Source organism: Serinus canaria, chromosome 1 (assembly GCF_022539315.1).
Source record: "Serinus canaria isolate serCan28SL12 chromosome 1, serCan2020, whole genome shotgun sequence".
Classification (NCBI taxonomy): Eukaryota; Metazoa; Chordata; class Aves; order Passeriformes; family Fringillidae; genus Serinus; species Serinus canaria.
In genome coordinates, this window is record NC_066313.1 from 11,653,556 (window position 1) to 11,667,119 (window position 13,564).

The window sequence follows — 13,564 nt, forward strand, 5'->3', positions numbered from 1 at the left end:
GATGACTGAGTAAGGAGACACCTAATTAAATTAAACAAAAATGCTTGCAAGGAGTGTTTGAACTCCAATTCCATTTGAGGGGCATGTGACTTGGAGCTCCTGGGTCATAAATACGTCTGCAGCTGGTGACAGCACTTACAGTGACTACTTTTTACAAAATATCTTAGTCATTGGCACATTTGTTCCTTAGCCAGAGGTAATTTAAATGAACAGATCTCAGGAGAGTAACCTGGACAGTACCAAAAGAGCAGTTCTGTTAGTCTGGGGGGTTACTCTGTCAGTTTTTGGTGTTTATTGATCTGCTGTCTGTTTTGCCAGTTGACTTTTTTTTTTTTTTTTTTTTTTTTTTGCACAGTCCAAAAGCTGATGAGAAATTTTCTGAAAACAAAACAAAAATAATTTTAAACTAATTATAACTGCAGCTCAATGGCACAAACAACTCATAGGAGGTGGCAGACCACTGGGTTGTGGCCATCATTGCTTTTGCAGAAAAAGAAATCAGATTTTTTGAATATTGCCCAGGGATGTCAATTAGACCACAGTAAAATGTAAATTCTGTATTCCCCTTGTTCCTTCAGCAGCTCATCCAACAATGGTCACAGCATGTTTTTTTTTCCTCTGCTCTGTGACTACTTCTTAAAGTAATTCAGACAGTGAAAATCTAGACTGACTGAGCTAATAGCTTTCTCTCTCTCTGCATTCTACAGTCTGACATGTGCCAGAAACCCCTCAATTAAATATAAAAGCTGAACTACACAATTATGTTGAAACAACAAAGCACATTTTATGTGGATAGGGAGATCAATTTATTTGAATGGTAAACAGAAATTTTATCTTTAGCTCATGGTCTTGATTTTATAAAATGTAATTTTGGAAACAAAGGACATTTCTGAGTTTTCTAAAAAAAACCCCCAAAAGTTTCAAAGCCTTTTCACAGTATGAATCCAGTATATGGCAAAAGGTTTGCAAACAGCTTTCTCAGGAAGGGAACACACAAACATCAAGTCAGTGGCCTGCAGAAGCACCTGAAAGCAGCAGCATGATATGATCCAATCTCCAGTGCAGACTATAATCACTGCACCAGGACAGGCTGGGCTCTGCCACAGCACATCCTCTGGGTGATCACCTGCTCCCTGTGGCAATGGCCAGTCCTCACCCTGTGCTTGGATCAGAACCTGTGCCCACATCCCCTGCTGGGGTCTGTAGCCATGCATGGGGTCTCAGGACAGGCGGCACATTTGGTCCCATGCCAAAATTTTCTTCCTCTCATGCAACAAGAGGTGAGGAACACGTGGCTGCCCTCAGCAAGGTCCCAGGTACCTGAGCAGGTACTGCTGAGGTTTAGCTGTCCCCCCAGAAAGTCCCCAAGGCTTTAAAGTTTGCAGTGCACTGCCAGGGCTGCTGCAGAGCTCCCACCCTACACTCAGCACAGCTTTCTGAGGAGCTCTTGTAGCCTGCCCAGTGTCACCCTTGAGCCAAGAATGACACAAGAACAGGTGGGAGACCCCAAGCAAGAGGAGAAAAGAAGGGTTTAATACAAAAGATTATTTGGTTTTTATAGACCCATATGTTACATTCTAATTGATTGGCTGGTCAATAAGAAACAACTTTTTCACACACTGTCATGGAGAAGAACAGGCAAACAAGGTGGAAAAACACCACCTGCAGATTGTTTATACAAACAAGTTATCACATTCCTACAACTCCCTAAAAATTCTCACAAGCCACTGTGAGAGATGACTGCTGTTTCTTCTCTCCCTGCCTGGCTGGCATGCCCAGCCCAGTGCATCACATCAGGCACTGTTCTACCTCCCTTTCCTCTTGTGCCTGAAATAGGTGGTCAGTCACACACTGGCAAGGATATGCTGCTATGCTGCCCTCCTGCTTTCCCCTACACCTTCCAGGAAAGTGAGAAATACATGTAAGGTCTCCACCCTCAAGCACTGGAGAGGAATTAGACAAAGAAACAAAGCTTTTACCCTGCACTTGTGTCAGTGAAGCTGTGAAAGTCTGAAAGGATCCCAGCTGATGGTAGAGATGAAAGCACAACAGCTGGAGTGCCTGATACACCTGCTGCCCTGTGGGCACCTCATCATCATGTCACATTTGATGAATGTTTTCGTGGCATAAGAGGGGGTAATAATAAAACAGAGCTTCTGCTAACATCCAACTCACTGGAAGTGAGACTACAGTTAGTGTGGGACTTCTCCAGTTCTGAGGGGAAACTGGGTTTAAAAGGTAATCTGGGAATAAGCCAAAGATATGCTAGGGTAATATATTGTGAGAAGAAAGTGGTCATCTTTCCAACACACTCATTACCCTATTCTGTCTTATTCAGACAAGGTGAAGAGACTTGTCCATCTCTAATCAATACCACACCTCTCACTGGCTTGAATGGATTGGACTAGATTTAGAATTTCTGTATGGGGCCCACACCATCTTTTTCAGAAACACCATCCTCTCTATCAAGAGGCAACATGTCAATTGAAAGCACAGGGGTTATGACAAACCTCTTGGTCTGGCATGCCTGGCAAGGTTCCAGGTGAATAATACACTACGTATGTTGCTGCTTTGTTGTCAGGAGTCTGTGACCACAAAGCTCCTGGGGGGAAGGAGAACATTGTCAGCTTAACAAGTGATGCTTATCTCTGATGAAGCTGCTGCCAGAATTTTTAGGTCACATTTTCAAGTGCTTTTCCTTTCAGCTGAAGCACAAAGTATTAAAATACACATAAAAAGAGTTGACTTGCTTCCATGCCTCACTTTAAACAATGGGCAAATCCTGCTCCTCTTTTCCTGTATTTCCTGTGTTTCTAACCTAGTCCATACCTGGTCCTTACTTGCTTTTCCTTGAGCCATTGGAGAAATCAAATGGAACTGATCACTACATCCCTGAAAAGGTCTTCCAGAAGAAAGAGCTTCTTAAAGAGACTTTATAAGAAGTGTGATCATCACTGCTGGGCAAAGTAGCTAGATTTATGGAGTGTTGTCTTGATGCTGTAAAAAAGGGGAATCAGCTGCCCTCAGTGCTCTTTACTAACAGAGTTATGCCAGGAAATTCCCAAAGAAATTGAGATGTGAATTCTCCAAGAGGATATAGATTGACACTGCTTAGCTGGTGAGAATTTGTAGATCAGAAGGGGAACCAACATCCTGCAGAAGTGCACATGGATAGGTGTTTCATTCTTTCTTCCTGCCTCTGGGAGGTGAAGCAAGTCCTGTGCTTTCCCTGGTGGGCTCAGGGGAGCTCTCCAGGAGAATACAGTGCCTCAGAATCTACTTTCCCTGCATTCAATTAATTTCTCACTTGGGAAACCTAAGTCCCTGGCACAGTGAGTGTCTTTCAGGAGGCAGGATGCCCTCAAGTGTCTTAACTTCTCCTGTAGGCAATATTGTTCAGCCAGTTATCAGCTTCTTCCTTCAGGATTGGAAATCACTGGCAACATATGAAGCTTTGGCCAGTCCAATAGTTTCTGAGAAGTCACTCACCACTATACCTGCAGGATTATCTCATCTAATACAAGATGAAGAGCAGGTCCAATAGCCTTAAATAAATTTCAGCCCAATGCTGTCTCACCCTCAGCATGACTCCATGGTGGGCATCATTCTTGTGGAATGCAACTTTTTTCCAGCCTGTGCAAGGAGTTAGGGCTTTGTGGGCTTGCAGAGAAGATAAATGTGAGCTATTCAAGCAGTACTGAAAAAAACCCTGTTGATGAATTACAGGAGCCTTCAGACATGATTGTCCCAAATTAGTGAACAAATTGACTTATAGCAATTGAGATAACAATGCCCACCTGGTCACATGAACGTGGTCTATGTCACTAGGGGAGGTCATGCTTCATGCTGAAGGTTATTTTAAGCTCTTCCAAAATAAAACCACAGTGTCTTTGTTATGTGAAAACCATAAATGCATTGCTGGTTTTTTCAGTTTCCATGAATCACCAGCCCACCACACTGCATACAGAATGGTCTCTTCCCTCCTCAGAGAATGATGCCAAAACATGGTCTATCATATTTTGGATCTAATATTCTAATATTTGTTTGAAGTGAATTGTCTGGCTTGTATCAATTCCAGCATTTCCCATGTTTGTTATCCACAGTAAGACCCAAACTTTGGCACCTGTGGAAATGGAACCTGGAATCTGAAATCTCAACTAAACTATCTCAGAAAACCCCAGTATTTCTATGTAATTTTTGTAGTTTCTATATGCTTTCAATGGATTTTTTTCCGTGTTTTGCTCATTTTCATCTTGAACTCATCTACAATTTTAAACAATAAGTCCTTCAAAGACAAAGTCATCCACAAACATCCCAAACCAATCACTGAACAAAGATGATCTCCTTTCATTTTGAACACACTGAGATTAAAAATGGCTTCATAGCAATGCTCCTACACCTGATGAAGCTTGCTAAATGTGACTCCATTTAAAATCTAAATTTCTTTTTCTTCTTTGTCATAACTGTCAGTATCATGGGTTTATTTATAATATATTTTAAAAGTTCCTTGGGCGACATTTTCTTTTTAGAGGCTCAATTCCTATTTTTTTTGAGAACTGTGATTGAATGGAAACACCTGAGGAGAGTGTGAAGCACTGAACCTCATTAATGTCATTGCAGCCACAAGAATGATACTTCAGTCACCTCTGTGACTCACTGCTTTTTGTAAAGGCATGAATGATTGAATATACAGTTGGATGAGCTTAAACTGATCAGCTTGTGGGGTACATATGTATACAGGAGAAAAATTATCCTTTGGAATAGTATGACTGAAAGGGAATGAGTGAAACTCTACCAATTTACATACGATGAATACCTGATTTATGCACAGTGCTTGGATCAAAACCAGCTTTGATTTTCAGCCCAGACAGGAAATTGATTTGCATCAGTTTTACATATGTTGGAATTTGACTCTGTTTTGTGCTGGAAAATTTCAATGCTCATTCACCATGATGCTGCACTAGGTATACTTACCAACAGTGCTGCAAAATGCTTTTTGAATGCCACAAACACAAAAGTTAATGTTTTACTCTCATATAGGAGACCCCATAATTCAAAGTGCGCCCCTGATTCTGGTCCTTTCTTCTATTTTGTTTTTCTTTTACTGCATTACTCCTGTATTAAACCCCAAAAATTTTAGTAAAAGCAAAAAGCTGTGAGAATGTTTTCAGTTTCTAATTTGATAACAGATGTTCAAACTAATATTTTCAAATCCATAAAATTGTATTAAAGAGCATCTTTTTTTAATTTACATTTTTAATATGGCACAAAATTTGCTTTGGTACCTGAAACAGTTGCCAATAGTACTCTGAACTTAAAATACCACAGTTTTTGAGCTTCCAGTTCTGTAGTCATTGATCAATAAACCTCTTGTTTGATGCAGCAATGACTTTTAAATAGATGTATGCACAATGTAGCCCTGATATCTTTCTAAAATTTCTAGATTCAGTTGAATAACTTTTAGGATGACATACCCCCATCTTCTTGGATCCTGCATTCTGGGTGTAGTAGAGCTACAACTCTCTCTCTCTCTCTCTCTCTCTCTCTCTTTGTGATATTTAAACTAAAATAAAACTCTAAGAAGTTAAGCCTCTCCAGTTTTCCACTAAACCCCACCTGCTTTCTTCCATTTACTGGGTGTCTGCAATGTAACTAAAAGTGGTCATTTGAAACTAACTGGCACAGCACTGCCAGCTGCCAATGATGAGACATTTTCCCTGTGTTGTTATCTGAGTTTCAGTGGAAAAAGAAGATATTTTTGTGTCTATTTTCCTCTAGTACAGCGTACTGCTTTTTTTTTTTTTTTTTTCAGTCTGGGAGCTGCAGCATACATCTTTGTTCCTTAAGTTCCTTAAATTAATTGGAAAAACAGTTTTCTGGCTTTAGATGAGACCTTCCCTTTGATACTATCTCTTTCTGAAAATACTGATTTTCATTTTATATCTACCTTAATCTCACTACTGACCCAGATATTAGATGATGCTTTGTGAAAAATTATTCTATAGTAACTTGTTGCAGGAAACTTCTGGGAATCTGGTGCTCAGAACTATTGTGTGAGAGCTGGAATGAGATGAATGTTGGAAGCCCTGTGCTCCTAAAACACAGTGATGGGAATAGGACTCTGAGACAGAGCTTTGGCCACTTCCTTACAGCAATCACTGCAGAAATGCATTAGATATATATATATATATAATATATAATATATATATATATATATATATATATATATATTCATGTTCTCAGGAGTTCTGCAGTCTTTCTTTGTACTCCCCCCCTTTCTGCATTTCCCCTTTTGTTTCTTTCCCTGCCTCACTCTGCGCTGGGGCAGCTTCTCTCCCCAAATCATCACTGACTCCTTCCAGGGAAGGAACAATCAGCTCCTGCTGAGAGGAATCACCTCAGCCAGAGCACAAGGAAGGGGCTGTGGGGAAGAGGCAGAGTTCCCCCTGTTCCCAAACACTCCCCTTCATATAATGCACAGCAAGCAAAGCAACAACAAGGGCTCTGTCCAACGCAGATGCACGGCTCTGCAGTTCCAGATGATATTCCTTGCCTGCCCTCTCTGCTGAGACCTCTGCACAAACAGTTTTTCTTTCAAATACAGATTCATCAATATTTAACAGCCAGGCTACTGCCAAAGCAAACCTTGAAATAAAGTTTAGCCAGATCATCCAATTGCCTTAAGTTAGCAGTGAGCTCAAACACACAGCTGCTCAAAGACTAAAAGGTATTTTCAGCAAGGCTGTAATTTAGGCAGCATTATCTTAAGGGATTTTTAAGCTCATGAGAAGCATGATTTGTGTTCATAGCTCAAGGGATTTGCATAGATAACACATAAATCTACTAGGAAGCAGAAATGGCTGCAGCACTCACAGCCAATTGTGCACTGCTGTAAAAGCTGGGTAGCAGGGACCACAGTATTCACATTTTGACTGGGGAGGGAGGTGGGAAAAGTATAAATAAGTCAGTTGTTCTATGAGCTGCTTGAAGAAATTAGGGTACGAAGATGTGATAGAATTTCTTTTCTTCATTTTCAGCTAGCAAGGTTTTATTTCAGTCTCTTGCATGTTTGTGTGGTAATTAAGTTGAAGTAGAGCCTGGCACATCTAGCTGGCAGAAACAGATTATTTGTTTGGAAGATGCATTCACAAAATCAATATGAATCCATTTGTGAAAGTGGAGTAATTTAGAGAAATACCCAGTATCCTCATTTCAGTTCTGCCTGTTTACTGAAAACAGTGTGAAAAGAATTGGAAAGGCAATGTACACTTAAACACCTACATTTAAGGACTTGCCAGACAAAAGATTGCATTGTTATTAAACAAATTTTTTTTCCTATATCCAATAACTTCCCTGTTTTATATCAAGAAAGACTTTCAAAGAGTTTAATCAAAAATACTTCATGTGAAATCCTGTCAAAATCTTTTGATGAGTTAAAGTTTATTTTTAAACTTATATTCCTCCCATATTTGCTCTCTTTGTGGGGGACACCTAGTTCATCCTAGAAGTTTTCAGAACAGTGAATTACATTAAAAAACACCAAAAAGCCCAAAAACCCTCTGCAAGAGCCACGAATTTACAAATGCAAGTTAGCATTTGCATTTGTAAGAACATATAAATATGTTCTTGTACTAGTCATGGTCCTTGCCATTAGACAGGTCCAGCCTTATTTTCTGTAGAGAACACAAGGATAATGGCACAGCTATACCACCATAAAGAATTGTTTGGGAGTACTAGCACCTGGAAAAATTTGGCCACATGAGGCCTTATGTTGAGTCCTCCTTAGCACACAAAACCTGGAGCTTTCAGTTGGCTTGACATTCACTTGAAAGCAACTGGTCTACTGTAATTAGTAGGTAAAGGTAATATAATAAAGGAAATAAAATAAGGGTAATATAATTATGTGGTAAAGGGTCTGGAGCACAAAGTCTGGTGAGGAGCAGCTGTGGGAGCTGGGGGTGTTCAGCTGGAGAAAAGGAGGCTCAGGGAATCTCTTATCACCCCCTACAATACTAGATGGGAGGTTGGAGCCAGCACAAGAGGAAAGAGCCTGAAGTTACACAAGGGAAGGTTGAGATTGGATGTCAACAAAAAATTTCTTCATTGAAAGGGCTGTAAAACATTTGAGCTGCCCAGGAAATTTTTGGAGTCACCAGCCTTGGATGTATTTAGATGAGGAGGTGTGGCACTGAGGGACATGGTTTAGTGGTGGACTTGGCAGTGCTGGGGTAATGATTTGACTTGATGATTTAGAGTTCTCCTCCAATCTAAATGATTTTGTGGTTTGGATTCAAATCCCTCAGGTGTTGACTGTTATCCATGGCTTAACTTTGTTGCCTCACAATAACTTGTCTTCAGCCATGAAATCATCTTAAGAAGCCTCTGCTTTGAGGTTTATTGCCTTGTTTTCCTCTGCCTTCCCTGGCTGTGCACCCAGACAGCTGCACTGAGCAGCCAATATAATTGCAGTTGGTGAGCTGACCTGAGCACTGAATCAAAAGTAACCTGTCCTGCTAAGTCAGTAATGTTTCACAGGTGTCTGTGAGCCAGCTCACTCTGCAGACCTTAAAAGCTGCAGTGGGACAGCACCCAGAACAGAAAGGTAGCTGGGGCGCAGTCAGGGTGTGGATTTGTTCCTTTGCTCCAAAAGACACTTAGGCAGCACATGGAGCAAGGACCTGCCACAGGCATTCCAGTGGCTGTATGAGAACTCTGCTTCAAGGAATTCTTCAGCCTTCGCATTTCTGGCTTTATGGGCAGATCATCCCATTAATGCTCAGCTGGGGTAGTAAGAATCCACCAGGGATGATGTAAGGGTTTACTAATTCCCTGGAATGTACACAGCTTACCTTCCCTGTAGCAGTGTAGCCCTCCTGAGCTGGTTTTTCTTTACTCCCATGGCTTTGAAATGCATTCCCTAAGCAGGTAGATATTTGAGCTATGACTGTTAGCCGGTTGCTACAACCTCTGTGTCAGAGGCTGTGAATAATTCCAGGGATAGAGCAGCCACAACTTCTCTGGGAAGCCTGTCCCAGTGTCTCATCAACCTCTCTGCAAAGGTTGTCTTCCTAAAATCCAACCTAAACCTACTCTCTTTCAGTTTGAAGCCACTCCCCCTTGTCTTTGTCCTGTCACTCCATGCTCTTGTCAATAGTACATGAAAGAAGTTTTCAGCTGCTGGTTTTTTTTTGTTTGTTTGGGTTTTTTTTTGTGGTTTTTTTTTTTTTTTTCTGGAGAGGTTAAATAAGGTAGAGTGGAGCATGTAGTGAAAGACCATAGAGAAAGAGTTAATGTTAACACATTTTTTATGAGCTCACATAAATGACCATGTCAGGAATGTACCAGCTTTTCCTTTTAGGTTCTGGAGTTCAAAAGATTTAAACTATTCCGAAGTGTACTGCTTCTATTTAAGTGAGCATGGAGACTTGGAAGCAAGGATATATGAGGAAAACAAATCCTCTTGTGTCTCTTTCAGCTACATACACTTTGTGTGGCACTTCAGCTCTCTGGACAGCCTGGCCCTTGCCAAAGTCACACACTGATCTGAAAACAGAAGTTTTCCTGACTGCTTCAAAAACTGTCTGTAAAGCAGTGGCAATAAGCTGTACATTTGTTCAAGTTCTTATCCCATATGGGCAGGAAATGAGACCATTCTTTCAGCCCCATCAGTAAGAGACAAATGATGTGGAAAGCAATTTCTTGTGTACCCTTCATGAGTTGTCTGGGCTGTGACCCCTTCTCTTGCAACTTGTAAATAAACAAAAGCTTTCCTAAGCAATTAACTTTGTAGCACATTCTGTGCATTCTCCTTAACTTTTCCCTCTGTGGAGCAAGTGCCTGTAATGGGATGGTCCAGCTGGGGGAATCACAGAGCAGACCTGAGCATCTCTGTTCTGAAATAAAGTTCTCACCTTCCTTTTTCTTGTGGTTGTGATCGATCTTATGGAACTTCATTTTATCTGAAAGATGTTTTGGTTTAGTCCTATTAACATTACCTTGACATCCCAAATTAATTCATTGCTGATACACTCTACTCCTTTACCTAAAAATGATAATCAATATGATTCTGAAAAATTAATTTAATCTAGCTCTAGTACTCATAAAGCATCTTTGGCAATGCAGCTGATCACAAATTATTCAGCTGCTGATCACAGGTAACTTTAAACAGCTCCTGACACAGCAATCAGGCTTAAGTTTTCAGCTTACACACACCTGACTTTTCTGATTTTTCTAATAATTATATGAATGTTATTGTCCTCGAGCAAAACAAGCAACCCTCCCAGTAGGGTGAAGGACTAAAGCTGACTTTGTTCTTTGGAAAAAGATGCCTAGCAGGAGCAAGTGGATTCATTATCAGTGCATAGGTTTAGAGACATCTAAATTGTAGAGTAATTTTGACAAGGTAAAACCAGTGAAATTAAATTCAGGATGGTTTTGACCAAAAGTTTCATTTACATATTTTTTAGATCTTTCAGAGCTCCACTCAGTTTAGTGCAGAGATGAGTGGAGTGGCTGCTCAGCAAAGCCCAAGGTATTACCTAATTTTCTACTGCTCTCTTTTTGCTCTGTGAGGCAATTGTGGGCTACTCTTTCATCTTTCTGTGACACAGCTTCTCCCTTCATCATCTCAATTTTGAAAAGATCACTTCCTTTTTATGGATTTATGAATATTCTACAGATATGCACCTTGAGTTTTGACCTTCATTTCTGCATGATGGCTTTTAATCTATTTTATCACAGAAGTGTAAGTAATTCATTGTTAAAATAGAATGACTTTTTATTCCTTCATAAAGAACAGGATTATGAATGATACCTGGGCTCCTCAGTGGATTTTTAGAGAGATTTCAATGAAATAAGACCCAAAAGTAAAGTAATGCTACTTCTGCTATTAATTCAGAATTATACATCTTGTATATTAAAACAAGAGTTGCTACCACATAAAATTTGAATCTACCATTTGAAATTGAATCTATTATTTATTCAGAGATTAGCAAAAATTAAGTCATCAGTGTTCCAAGATTACAAATGAAACTCAAGATAAATGGAGGGATATAATTTAAATCTCATGGATTACTGGAGTAGGATTACTGAAATTTTAAGAATAATTCCCCTCCCATTATGTAGAAAGCCACTCTGAGCTAGATAATGCAGTTGAATGGACGTGATGAGAACTGGATGTGATGGGCTTGTGGATGAGGTGTGATTAAAAGAAGAAGAAAGGCAGGATCTTGACTGGGGGAGGAGGCAATAGATTAACATGTGGTCTAGATGGTTTTAAGTGGTTGATAAAAAGCCTAGATGAGTAGAAATATCTGCCAGGCAAAAAGTTGAAATTATAATTGTAGGAATACTAGCTCATCTTTACCTTACATAGATGCTTTTCAAATCAATTAATTATCAGCAAAATAATCCACAGAGAACTTTTGTGAAAAATTGCAGATGAAGCCTCTTTTACTTGTGCTGTGAAATCATTTATACAGAGAATGTCAATTCTGTGGGCCACTCAGAGAGGAATTAAATGAGCAGGGTTCCTTCAATTTTCTTTGCCGGAGTAAAATGGAAGACTACCTTGTATTCTGCCTTCAAACAGAAACATATCAATGAACACACCTGAAAAATACTGACATTACCTTAGAACACTGCAAAAACATATTCTGATTAACTCATGGCTTATGTGTAAAAAATATCTACTTCAATTGTAGATAAAATTGAGGTATCAAAATAGATAAGGACTAAAGATTAATACCAATAAGTACCTTGGAATGAGTTGATCACAAGATTCCATGAAATCTGAAAAGATCTGCTGTGTTTAAATAAAGCTTTTGCCAACGTGTTACTTGAATTGTTTTCAATACCCATGCTTTTACTCCAAAGCTTGGCCAGTGTTTGATTAATTCATCCCATAGCTTTACTGTTTTCACATGTGGCTTCCTTAGCTAAAAAGTAAAGATTCTATCATAGTACAGTGAGACTAAAAATCCAGTCCTTGGTTTGTAAACTCAGGTGTTGTCTGTTATCAAGCATAAAGCCAAGGGAACTCATCATAAATGAACACCACAAGGTTTCTAAAGATGAGTTTAAATGTGTAATTAAAGTTCAGCTTTACTAAGCTGAAGAGCTGAAGAAGAGGGAAGTAGACCTTGTGCTTCCACAGATTTACAGGGACATCTATACTGAGCAAAGAAGAGTTCAGAAAACCTATTAATTGATGCCAAATGGGACAGGGACAATAATCTACTGCAGAATGATTCTATCCAGAGGCACATGGTTCCCTAAGCATCCTGCCATATTGCTGTGGCCTTGGATGGACTGAGCACCTATGGCTCACTGCTCTACTGATCCAGCTATATTGCTTCTGGCGCTTCTGGAGGATGGAAATGATCCCACTGCCTGTCATTTTAATTTCTGTCAAATTGCCAGCCTCTTCTTCAGTGCATGGGATTCTTATCCCCATCTCTGCTGAAAGACAGGGAAACTAGGACTTGTGGGAATCAGCAGAAACATTTATGAAAAGCAGGACAGAGAAATTCTTGTAACTGATACATGAGAAGATCCCCTGAAAACACGAAATAAATGGTGCAAAAGTAAGAAATATGGGTATTTGTCATATTTATGCTAGAGCTCATGGAAGCTATTCAGTTAGGAAGTCAAGAATTTGTTCACAAACAGAATATATTCTGTTTCTGCTTAAGTCATTAGCATTGGACATGCTATTCTAATCACCTTTGGCAGAATGCAAATAAAAACATGCAGTTTCCTATTCTTTCTCTCAAGTTCCACCAATACAGATTTGCTAATTCATTCTGGCAGAATACCAGGTGTCCCATTGTGTAAAAATGCTTTTACTCATAAGGTGAATGAAAAGTTCAATTTCCCAGTACTATTTTTCCCATCATTTGTTTGTAGTATCATATTTTGCTTTATGCTGCTCTTTCCCACAGCAATAATAGCCCATCTGCAATGCACAACTAAGGACAGGCAAGGTGTTTCATTTGAGTGTGCCTTAGAATATCCTTGCTTAGGAAACAGAAATGCCCTATTTTATCAGTAGCTTTACTGATACTGATTGCTGAACTAGACACAATTAATGGGAGATACAATCTCCTGTAACCCTCTTACAGGAAATACCAGTCCTGTGACATTTGAAAGATTCCTCAATGCTGTACAATAAAAGGCACAGTGATTGGACTCCCTTCCAAATTCTCAGATAGACACGTCCTGTCATGAGATCACACAATTGCTGGTGGAAAGCCCTGATTTCCTTTGTATGAATCTTCTGCTTCATCCCCCATTCCTCTCCAGAACAGCCTCCACTCTTATAAGCAGCATTGTCACAAAAGCAATGTTGTTACCAGGTGATGTTAACCATGTTGCTAACCAGGTTCACTAAAAATTGTAGTTAGCAGGCTAACCAGGCTTTGAGAAATAATTAAAAAAAAAGATTTGTAATAAAACTCTTCACTGGAAAAGAAGTTGTCTGTGCTTGACTTTCTCCCAAAGTCAAGCACAGACAAAGTTTCCTTTCTGTCTCGTCTCACTGTGTTCCAACTGGATTGTGTGAAGG